The 11,912-nt window shown below is 43.2% G+C and overlaps 1 gene segment (V, D, J or C); it reads left to right on the plus strand.

The window, feature by feature from the left end:
* The first annotated feature begins 3,514 nt into the window (after nt 1-3,514).
* On the plus strand, nt 3,515-7,741 carry LOC311277031 (Ig heavy chain C region-like). The segment is given in 5 exons: nt 3,515-3,908; nt 4,720-4,788; nt 5,729-6,019; nt 6,122-6,439; nt 6,665-7,741.
* Nucleotides 7,742-11,912: the final 4,171 nt, after the last annotated feature.

Below are 11,912 nucleotides of genomic sequence, written 5' to 3' on the forward strand. Positions count from 1 at the left end.
ATCAGATTCATCTCCCTGGATGGGAGAGGTTTAAAGTCTTTGTTGCAAGGGACGCAGCTACGACTCGGACATGTGCTCGCTCGATAGAGAAGACTAAGGCCTTCTTCAGATGATCCTTGGAGAAGCGCTGCGCCGGGGAGTAGAGGAGGAGGTCAGGGATCGAAGAGAGAAGAGCAGGGATCAGAGAGAAGAGAGGTCGAAGAAGGAAGAGAGAGTGATGAGGGGGTTTCTGCCTTTTAACAAACATCTGTTTACGCCTTCTCTTGGAATGACAGCGAATCAGATTGTCTTTTCTGAAGCGGGAAAATTCTCTTTGTGTGAAGAAGAAAACGCCTACTTTCACCATATGTCTTATGAGAGAAAGAATTCATATTTCTTCTTAAGATTGTACACCTGGAACAATACATCTTACTGTAATACTATGTGCGGGACTGGTTGAATTAAAACAGGGCGGTCAGACAGATACCAAGAATTACAGGTAGATATTGGACACACATAACATTATGTTCATATGCATCATTACACACAAATAAAGCTTGCTTAAACACACAATAAAATGGTCAGTATTTCCGTTATGGCATGTGAAGACACTTGAGACACAGGAATACATATCAAACATTTGAAGAGTTTTCTCTGAAATGTTCCATGTGTGTTAAGGTGTTGGAATGTTGGCTTGCAAAGGAGCTGGATGAGCTGCAGCTTTGGAGCCATAAAAGTTTATGACCAGGTTCGAGTTACAAGACACTATGGAGTGATTTCCTTTCAATGAATCTTTAGAATTCAAGATTTTACTCTTAGCAACCCACACCTCTATTACACGTGCATATAGGAATGTCCACACATTATGAAAATAAAAGAAAAGATATTTCTCGTATTCTCAGTTATACACAAAAGGGTGTTTGTGTGTGTGTGTGGAATGTCATGAGGCTGTAAAGTCGGGGGAGACCCAGCCAAACTGGCGCTGGCAAATTGGTCCTTGTAGGGTAATTATTAACCAGTTAGGACAAAGGCGCTGTGTTTTGGCGTCACATGATTCCTTAATTTGAAAAGCAGATGCCATTGTCGCTACAGCAGTATGAGAACCAGCAATATTATAACAATCAGTTTAAAGCTTTTAACAAACATTAGATCAAAATATTAGCTTATGCTGACACACACAGACATCAACAATCAGCGTATGAATCTCAACAATGGTGACAATCAAAAGTACTTTGCTGCAATGCATGCTGGGTACCAGCATAGTACAAAATTCCCAGCATGCATGGCAACATTAATAAATGATGCTGCTGAATTGTTCTATAATTTTGTTTGATTCTAAATATTTGCTTTTATTTTTTGCTGTTGTTTTTGTTGTGAATTAGTAGCTTTTCAGTGATGTTCTGAATTAATCTATCAAAATATTTGTGATTGTCACCATTGTTGAGATTCATACGCTGTTTGTTGATATCTGTGTGTGTCAGCATAAGCTAATATTTTAATCTCATGTTTGTTAAAAGCTTTAAACTGATTGTTATAATATTGCTGGATCTCATGCTGCAGTAACACAGGGTTTGTGATGTGAAAGCATTAACAGATCAACACAATTGTTAGATTCCAAAGACATCAGTGAATGAGGTTATTTCATGATGATTATAAAACCATCAACAGGTAACCATCACCACCTGATCACATTTCACTTAAGCTTTCTTTGCTGCTGCAAATGTGTTTGACAAACACACTGTCACAGCAGCCAAAAAAGTCTAAAAGTTAAGATATACTAAGAGTTAAGAGCCCAACTAATGGAAACACCAATCATTCTTATGGTGACTTTAAATGAAACACATTTGAGTTAAACCTCTGTTAATTCTCAATAAGAACTTCTGTAGACGTCTGACAGAAATAAAGTCAGTCTGGTTAGTAATAAGTGAAGCTGGTAATGCTGTTTGTGGAGTTGTTTAATCCTCCTCTGCTGAGATCTTCACAGATTTAATGTCTTCTTTTCTCTTCAGTTGATTTCATCTAAGGCTGCGTCTGAAGTCAGTTGTAGTTCTTGTGTTTCTGCTCGTCTCTTTTTCTGTTCTCTTCTTTCCTTCAGTGATTCTGCTTGTTAACAGGCTTATTAAGGCTGAGATGACTCCATATTTAATATACACAGGTTTTGTGGCTCAGATAAGGTCCAGTTCTGGTTTATTTCTTTGCTCTTGGCTGACATGTGGCATTGCTATGGCCTGCTTCTGGCCCAGATCTGGCAAACAGTAGTGGGCCACACAAGTGCCGTCATTCCACGCTGCATGTGGTCCAGATCCGTATTCCACAAGTGCCGGATGTGGGCCGGATCCGGGCCGAAATAATGTTGCTATCTGGGTAGTCATGATATGATGCAGTGAAGGAGAAATACATCGATTGTGATGGAGGAGTTTGAACTGTTCAAAAGAGAGCATCAAATTCACAATTTAGTTTCTTTCTCCTCATCCACCTTATTCTTCACTATACGGCCATTCGTATCTTGACTGTCTGTACTATTCTCTATTTGTATGTTGTAAACTCATATCACACCGCAGGACCTAAATTCATAAAATGAATTTGTCAAGGAAAAAAACATGTCTCGAGTATTTTAGTATAGTACATGTTTTACCAGTGACGTTTATTTATTTTTTTACATTTTTTTTGTTATTATTTCAGACACGTGAATAATGGTCCATATTACAAAAAAAAAGAAGGAGACATACATAAAAAACATACATTTATCTCCTGTATAGGCTCATAAGCCAGTGAGTCCAAATACTAGAAGAATATGTATAATGTATAATGCTTTTCTTTGAGTTGTATCTTATATCAAAGTCTGTTCCATACTGAGAGCACACATGATGCAACAGCTCTTGTAACCCCCGTGCTATATGGACAGAAAATAACAAGGTCATCAGCGTACATTAAGTGGTTAATGGTACTGTTGCCAACCCTACAGCCCGTTCCGCAATCATTTTAAAGCCTTGACAAGTCGTCCATATATACATTAAATAAAAACGGACACAAAATGCTGCCCTGTCTTACTCCATTTGACACACAAAAAGATGCAGATAAACAATTTCCCCATTTTACAGACATTAACTGATGGCCTGACCTGACGTTTATTTTGAAGATAACAAATTTGTGAAAATCAAGAAGTGAAATCATGGACACTTTCTCAGCATGACATGAGGACAAGAACATAATCTCACTACATTTACCTAAATTCATGAAGCTCAACTCTGTTACTCAAGTTATTGATCAAACAAATACTATTTCATATACATTATTAGTCTTGTCCATCAAATAGTCTTATTTTATTCACTGCATTCATATAGTTTTAGGAAAACAAGATTATCATTAACTACTGACCAACCTTTGATTCAAAGCTGGCAAAACTTAGTTAGGACATAACAACCATTTGCAAATAAAGTGAAAGACCTTTGAGTTTAACATTTTCAGTGTTTACCAAAAGTCCAAAGTCCAATAAATGGCAATCATGTTTATATATTTATTTTTAATTCAGTGTGAGATGAGGAGGACCATCTAGGAGACAACAGCAACTTTAGTTTTGTGCTTTTTAAGCACATTATAATACTTTGTATCAAACATTTTTCTACCTCTTAGTTTTTACCAGTTCAATAGATAGCTCAATTTTCTAAATGACATGTTTTGCAATGGGAAATTATTAATGTACATGAAAATATTGTCTGTGCACAGAGAGGTCTGGTGTAAAAAGACATAACTTTGACTTGGGTAAATTATTAACTTGTTGGATCAACTCGTGGATCCCCAAGCGGAGAAGAGTTTCAGAGGCAAAGACCAAAAAAGACACTTGTGAATTGAGCTCAAAATGACAGGTCCTCTAAAAGTCCTCGGCTTCATCTTTTGCTTGTTTTCCTTCAATATTGTGCGAGGTCAAGGCAAGTGTTGTTCTTTATTTGAATGTCCTTTTCATTTAGATTTTATTGACTTGAATGCTGCATGCCCTTCTTTCTTTTTATGTCCACAAAAGGATCATTTTCTGGCAGTGAATAGCGACCAGCATGAAGTTTTTAAAAAAGGCACGAAAGCATCACAGAATGGTCCCGTATGACACGTATCATAAATTCAAGTGTTCTGGGGTATACAATAGAGTTTGGTGAAAAACAAAACGAAATTTAATGTATTGTTTAATGAAAATCCTGTCCGTGGTCGTTAGTTTCTTATGGATGCACTTGCCAATTTTCTTAATTTCAAATGAATCGATAAGACTGGATATGACCTGACTGATTTCATCCAGAACTCTACAGTAAAAACTGGAGACAACTGGAGACAAGTCATTTCAAGTCAGTCGTCTAAATGTTTAAGAGAAATTAAATCAAAGCAATACAACTTGTGTTATAATCCACATTTACACATTAAATCATATTCATTTTCTAACTCTTTAACAGCTAAACTTACTCTGACGCTGAAGCCACCAATTGTGAGAAAATTATTTGTCAATAATAAAGTTGTCTTGGAAGCTGTTGTTTCTGGAGATGAACAAAAGACAGTGCAAGAAGCTTCAGTGTTGTGCACAGTGAAGAATTAACCTGTAAGCAGTGTAACAGGAAATCTAAACTTTTCTCAAGACATTTCACAGTTTATAAGAATCCACAACATCAGCGTTGATACAAAGACATGGTTTGATGGTGAAATGGTCACTTGCAGTATTCATGACACTTATAATAACAGACAGTGTTATTCTGACAGTGAAGAAAGAAGAGTATGAAGATCCCCGAACCACCTTCACCTTCGCAGTCAAACACGCCAACATGGAAGGTACCGAATCTCCATTACAAGTTGCAACTAGCAAAAGTAAACAGCCAGAATATCCAGACCTCAAATTAAACATTTTCAATAAGACATCAACTAATTCTCTGTTAATTCTCAATAAGATCATCTGTAGACGTGTGACAGAAATAAAGTCAGTCTGGTTAGTAATAAGTGAAGCTGGTAATGCTGTTTGTGGAGTTGTTTAATCAGATCTTAAGAGAGTTAAAGGTATAGTGGAGGATCTTTCCGAATTTTAGATAAGACCCGCCCTCTCCACTTTTTGAATAAGTTTGATTGATGATTGACAATTAGGAGGACCAATAGTATAGGTGATCCACCCGGAAGTAAAAAAATCCTCCGCTATACCTTTAATGTCTTTTATCTTCAGTTCATCTGAGGCTGTGTCTGAATAAAGTTGTAGTTTGTGTTCTTATCATCATCACACTAACCTTTAAATAACATTCTAACATTCAGGAAATTGGATATTTTTATGTTCTTGGAATGTTAGAAATCAACGTTCCTATAATGGTGAATTTTAAATCAAAACTAAGTTGAAAGAACGTTTGAGGAACATTATACCTTTTAAAAAACACGTTCCTCTAATTTCAAGAAAACTGGACATTTTTCACGTTCCCAGAACCAACACTGAATATTTGGAGAACGTTCTTATAACAAAAGTCTGTTAGCTGGGCTGACTGATTTCATCCAGAACCCTATAGTAAAAACTGGAGACAAGTCCTTTAAAGTCAGTCTTATGAATGTTTATGGGAAATTAAATCAAACAATATTGAATAACACGAGTTTGACAAGCCAGCTTTTGAGCCATGTAGCACATGCAGTTAGACACCCATTCAGAAAAGGTCATGACAGACAATAACAGTTGTTGCTGCAAAACTTCAGATGTTTTCAACATTGTATGTATAAACATAATTTGTTATAATTTCAGTGAATTCACAAACACCAACCCTGAGCTTGGTTCTTGTAACAACTCAGAAAAGTACACAAGTCATGTGTGTTATTGAGGATTTCTACCCCAAGAACCTCACTGTACAATGGAAAGTAAATGATATCAACAGCCCGAGACAGTCAAAACTGGAGTATGAACTGAATGATGAAGGTCATTACACAGCATACAGTCGTTATAAAGTCAGCGGTGAGACATGGGATGAATCTACACACTACACCTGCGAGGTCACACACCAGGGAAAACTGATTAGTGCGAAGAAGAACTTCAACAGTAAGTCATCTAATATTGGTTTGCTCTCTCTAGTTCATACACTTACTTCTATAAATCCACATTTACACATTAAATCATATTCATTTTCTTACTCTTTAACAGCTAAACTTACACTGACGCTGAAGCCACCAATTGTGAGAGAATTATTTGTCAATAATAAAGTTGTCTTGGAAGCTGTTGTTTCTGGAGATGAACAAAAAACAGTGCAAGAAGCTTCAGTGTTGTGCACAGTGAAGAATGAACCTGTAAGCAGTGGAACAGGAAATATAAACTTTTCTCAAGACAATTCACAGTTTATAAGAATCCACCACATCACCATTGATTCAAATACATGGTTTGATGGTGAAATGGTCACTTGCAGTATTCGTAACACAAATAATAACAGAGACATCAAGAAGGAGATTCATTTTGATAAAGGAGGTAAGTCAATCCAAATAATTAACGTTGTGGCTCTATATGCATTCATAGATGATGAAAAGTTGAACACCGTTTTATTGTATGAAAAAAAAAATATGCAAGCACATTTTAAATGCTTAGACACACTGTCAAAAGCTGGCTTGTCAAACTCTTGTTATTCAATATTGTTTGATACTTCTGTTTGATTTTTTTTTTTTTTATTAATCTTTATGACTCTCTCCATTTCAGACGGACAGAAACCCAGAGTTGTCATTTACAGACCTGATATGATTAACACAGACATGGTCTCTCTGGTGTGTGAGGTCACCAGCTCTAAACTTGGCGATGTTCATATCATGTGGAGAGTGGGAGAGAAGCCTTACATAGAGGGATCAACCAGCCCTCACAGCCACCAAAAGAACTCAATGTCTGTTCTCAGTATTCTGACAGTGAAGAAAGAAGAGTATGAAGATCCCCGAACCACCTTCACCTGCGCAGTCAAACACGCCAACATGGGCGATAGAAGACCTCCATTACAAGTTACAACAATCAAACCTAAACAGCCAGAATGTCCTGATTATTAATGTACAAGCAACTCTACTAACAGATCATGATGTGCATCTGTTGTTCACTTGTACGCTCTCCAGTCCTTCTGTCCTGTTGTTGTCTGGTCAGATCATAAATCTTGATTTTAGTTTTTTGTGCATTTTTCTGTATCAACGTTCTTCAAGGGTCAAACATCAAAGCCAAATTACAGTCAAAACTATATGTTTAATTTGTTATTGCATGCAAAAAAATATAATCACACGAAACATACACTCAAAAAAAAATTTTTGTCTAAAAATAAGATTTATGTATTTGAATTGCATAACAAATTTCCATGCATTTGGATTACATAGTTTTAACATAAACCAATCAATAATCTGAATGTGATTTATATTTGTCAGTCGTATGTAAATGAAACAGGTAAGATTTATGTAATAGTACACAGAAAAACGCCCATGTTAAATTAACACTGCTCAGTGTTTATGTGTGCACACTACAGAGTTAAAGTGGTGTTGAAGGTAATGAGATAATTAACTTATGATTGAGCATTAACCCCCTGAGGTCGGTGGTATCGCCGGCAATACCAGCTCGCTTTTTTTCAGTTCAGTTCAAAAGAAATTAATTTTGCTCTGTTGTCTTTGATATTACAAGCAAGTTTCATACATCAATCGATTCTGTTAAATGTGTATTATTTTTGTGTATACTCACAATAAAAACAAAGTGTTGTGCTTTTTGCCAAATAAAGAAAAATAAACGTGATGCGAGTTCTGCCTTCTCTCTGTAAGTGTAGTCCATTCTGAAACGCGTCCGAAAATGAACTGTAACTCAGCGAATACTCAGTCAAACAGGCAAACAGACACACAGGCATGAAGCTTGAATTCTCTTCTTTTAAATGAGGTAATTTATATAAAAAAACAAATATTCTCATCTTGTGAAATCTGTATTAAAAGAGAGCGATTCCAGTCGAGCTCATTAGAGCTCATTCAAAAGGCAAGCCTGTGAACGCCCCCCATATCAGCTCGAGAAAACACAAGTTTAATCATATCATTGTAGCCTACGGGTTTACACCATCTGGCAGCGCTGTGAGGAATAATAATAATGGAAAATCTACCTCAGAGTGCAGGTATTGCGAGGAGTGAGGATCCGAATACTGTAGTAAGTTTTTTTTCCTTCTCAAGTTAATCGCGTTCTCTTACGAGAGTTCTCTCGTACTGCGTTTTATCAAAACGCTACGGGAAAAAGTCTCTTTTCACGAAACACTGAAGCAAAAATTATCCTTTAATTTTTCATATATGTAAAACGCGTTGCGGCAGCAGCAGACAGCTGAAGCAAGACGGCTTGTCTGCTCATTGGCTGCTCTGCGGCAACTGCATAAGCCTATCGAGCGCAGGCTGATGCAACATCAGACCAATGAGGGCGCTTCGCGCCCTCCTCGCCACTTCCCGCCGAGACGGGCGTGGCTTACCTCTATAAAAGGAGCTCGAGAAGGCTGATTCACTTGATTTTAATCTCTTCAGCGAAGCGCACGCATCGCTGGATCACGGAAGCAGCGTCGTTCGAAGCAAGCACTTCAGCGGGACGAGCCCTCGAAGCCGCTGGCCTACGCCGCCTTCTACAGCCGTACCTGCTGCGCTTTCCGACGCCCATATCCTTTATTGTGCTCTGTTTGTGTGTGTGTGTGAGTGTTCTCGTAGCACTCACCCCCTAAAAGAGCGGCGTCTTTCTAAAGATGCCTAAATCCTGCGGCTCGTGCAGAGCCCCACTCGCCGGGGAAGACGCCCACTCGCTCGCGCTCGCTGACGGCGGCTGCCCTCACTGCGAGCTTTTGCCGATGGTGGCTCTGAGGACCCGCCTGGCATCCTTCTCGAAGCCTGCATTCTCCGCCGCGATGCCGCGCCGTAAGAAGCGCCGCTCGCAGCGGGTCCCGGAACCCTCTCCACCTCGATCAAGCTCGCCGGTTCGCCCGCCAGCTTCACCGACCTCCCCCGAATCACTTCCTGATGCTCAGCGCCCGCAGCCTGCCGCCGCTTCATCAGAGGAAGTTGTTTCGGAGGCCGCGTCGGGGGAAAAGGATTCCTGTTCTCTCCTCGCTTCAGGCAGCGAGGATTGGGCGAGCTCTGAGGACCTCGCGCCTCCTGCCTGAAAGCCCTCAGTGAGAGCCAACATTGAGACGGAGCTCATGCGAGTACTCGCTTTGGCCGCGGCGAGCCTCGGCCTCGAGTGGTCTGCACCGGAGCCCCCCTCTCGCACCCGGCTCAATGGTAGCTTCCTCCCAGGTGAGCGCAATTCTCCGGAATCTAAGCCCGCTCCTTTTCTTCCTGAGTTACATGAAGAAGTTGCGAAGGCCTGGAACGCGCCCTACTCTGCGCGTACGCGCTCATCTGTGTCGCCTGCATTCTCCTCACTGGACAAGGCGAATGAACGAGGCTACTTTTCTCTGCCGCCGGTGGAACAGGCTATAGCGACCCATCTGTGCCCGCCCTCTGCTGGACGGCGGACTAAACCGGTGTTGCCTTCAAAAGCCTGCCGCATGACGTCGACGCTGCTCGCGCGAATATTCTCCGCCGCTGGGCAAGCCGCGTCAGCGCTACACACCATGGCTACTTTACAGATTTTCCAGGGTGATCTCCTCCGTAAATGGGACGAGGTTGGACCTGATGCTGTCTGTATTGCGGATTTGAGGAGTGCTTCGGACCTCACGCTCCGAGCCACCAAAGCTGCCGCACAAGCCATGGGACGCTGTATGGCTTCCGCCACTGTCGCTGAGAGGCACTTATGGCTGACGCTCACGGAGATGGCCGATTCCGAGCGCATCGCGTTTCTCGACGCCCCGCTGTCTTCCGCTGGCCTCTTTGGTTCTTCTCTCTCCGAGTTCGTGGAGAGATTTACCGAAGCCCAGAAAGCGTCTCAAGCCTTCAAGCACTTCCTACCGAAGCGCTATGGTTCCGCGGCGGGTCGAGACAAACGGACCCCGCGAACCTCACAGCCTCAGCCCCCGCCTTCGGCCTCCTCTTCGCAGCAGCCTCAACAGCGCGGCTCGAGACCCCGCTCTCGATCGTGCGCCTGGCGCCCCGCGCGCGCGCCACGACCGAGGATTGTGGTGAAACCAGAGGCCCCGAAGAAGTCCTAGCCCGCCTAGGAAAGCGCAGGTGTGTGAGTCCCGTTGCGGCCGGCCTCCCACCCAAGCGCCTCGCTGTCTCAGCCCCAAGCTTCGCGGCTGTCCCAGCGTTCTCTGCGAAGCGCAAGCCTGTACAAGTGCCCGCTTGCCTGCACTCAAAAGCCGTTTTTACGGCTACCCAGATATGTCTCGAAAAGAGTGTGATTTCTGGTGTCCCGGCCACGGCCGATGGTGCTATAAATGTAGTATCGATGCCCACTCCTCTGTGCCCATCCATACACATAAGCACAGCCCTGCACTCAGGGCTCTCGCAAATAAAATCGACTCAGGTCGATTGCGCCCCCCACATAGTAAAAGTGCCCACTACTCAGTGCCCACGAACACTATGTCTATCAGATCACAGGCTCTCTGTAAAAACGAGACCTGTGAGCGCGCGCGCTGCTTACACAAGCAGCGCGCCCCAAGCAGTAAATGTGCCCGCTCCCAGCCCACATCTACTCGCACACATGAGTCCCACGGGGCTCGCGCAGCCCTCCCTCACTCAGTCAAACACTGTTGTAAGGTCGAGGGCGAGCGCTCCGCCCGCTGTATTAAGCGCGCCCCCCGCCTCAAATGCCGCAGGCATAACGCCTATGTTTGTGAGCCCCGTAGCACCTCTGTCGCACGGCGAACAGAGCGCGCTCTGTATCCGGCCCTTAGCCAACCATGCAGATGCATGGGCAGCGCTTCCAGGGGTTTCGGACTGGGTCTTAGGCATTATAAAGAGAGGCTTCTCGCTACAGTTTTATCGACGCCCTCCGCGCTTCACAGCGCGCGTCGAAACTTCGGTACCGCTGAATGTAGCACACCTACTTCGCGCCGAAATATCAAAACTGATAAGCAAAGGGGCGATAGAGCTTGTTCCCCGAGTTCAAAGCGAACAGGGGATATACAGCAGATACTTTCTAGTCCCCAAAAAGGACGGCGGTATCAGACCCATTCTGGATCTAAGACGACTGAACAGAGTATTAGTGAAATGCCGTTTCAAAATGCTCACAACCAGCAAAATTCTGGTTCATGTCGATAGATCTGAAGGACGCGTATTTTCAAATACAGATAGCGTCACATCACAGGCGATTCTTGAGATTCGCCTTCGAGGGTCAGACATACCAGTATACAGTCCTGCCTTTCGGCTTGTCCCTGGCACCTCGTACTTTTACGAAATGTATGGACGCAGCGCTCGCTCCTCTCAGACTCAGAGGCATGCGAGTGCTGAACTATTTGGACGACTGGTTGATCCTAGCCCAATCACGATCTCAGCTCATAGAGCACAGAGCCATTTTACTCGATCACCTCGAGAATCTTGGTATCACGGTCAATTGGGCGAAGAGTTCACTGAACCCCAGCCAAACGATTCCGTTTCTGGGTATAGTTCTGGACTCACAGTCTATGACAGCGCGGCTGTCGCCACAGCGCGTGCTGAACATTCAGCGCGCGGCGATGTCTTTCCGCCGCGACGCTTTCACCCCGCTCAGAAAATTTCAAAGGATGCTGGGTCTCATGGCCTCAGCATCGTCAGTTCTCCGGCTGGGCTTGCTCCGCATGCGCCCGCTGCAGTTCTGGTTGAAAGCGCGGGTTCCGCGCAGAGCGTGGGTGTCCGGTCATTTACGCCTCAAGGTCGATCAGGACTGTGTCACAGCCCTGGTACCTTGGATGGCGAACGACTGGTACCAATCAGGTGTAAGCCTGGGGACTTCCTCGAGGGTGAGGATGGTGTCTACGGACGCATCCACCTCGGGATGGGGAGCGCTGCTCGAGGGCAGACCGTCCTTCGGCCTATGGTCGGAACGGGAA

The sequence above is a fragment of the Rutilus rutilus genome (genome assembly GCF_951802725.1).
Source record: "Rutilus rutilus genome assembly, chromosome: 1".
Taxonomy (NCBI): Eukaryota; Metazoa; Chordata; class Actinopteri; order Cypriniformes; family Leuciscidae; genus Rutilus; species Rutilus rutilus.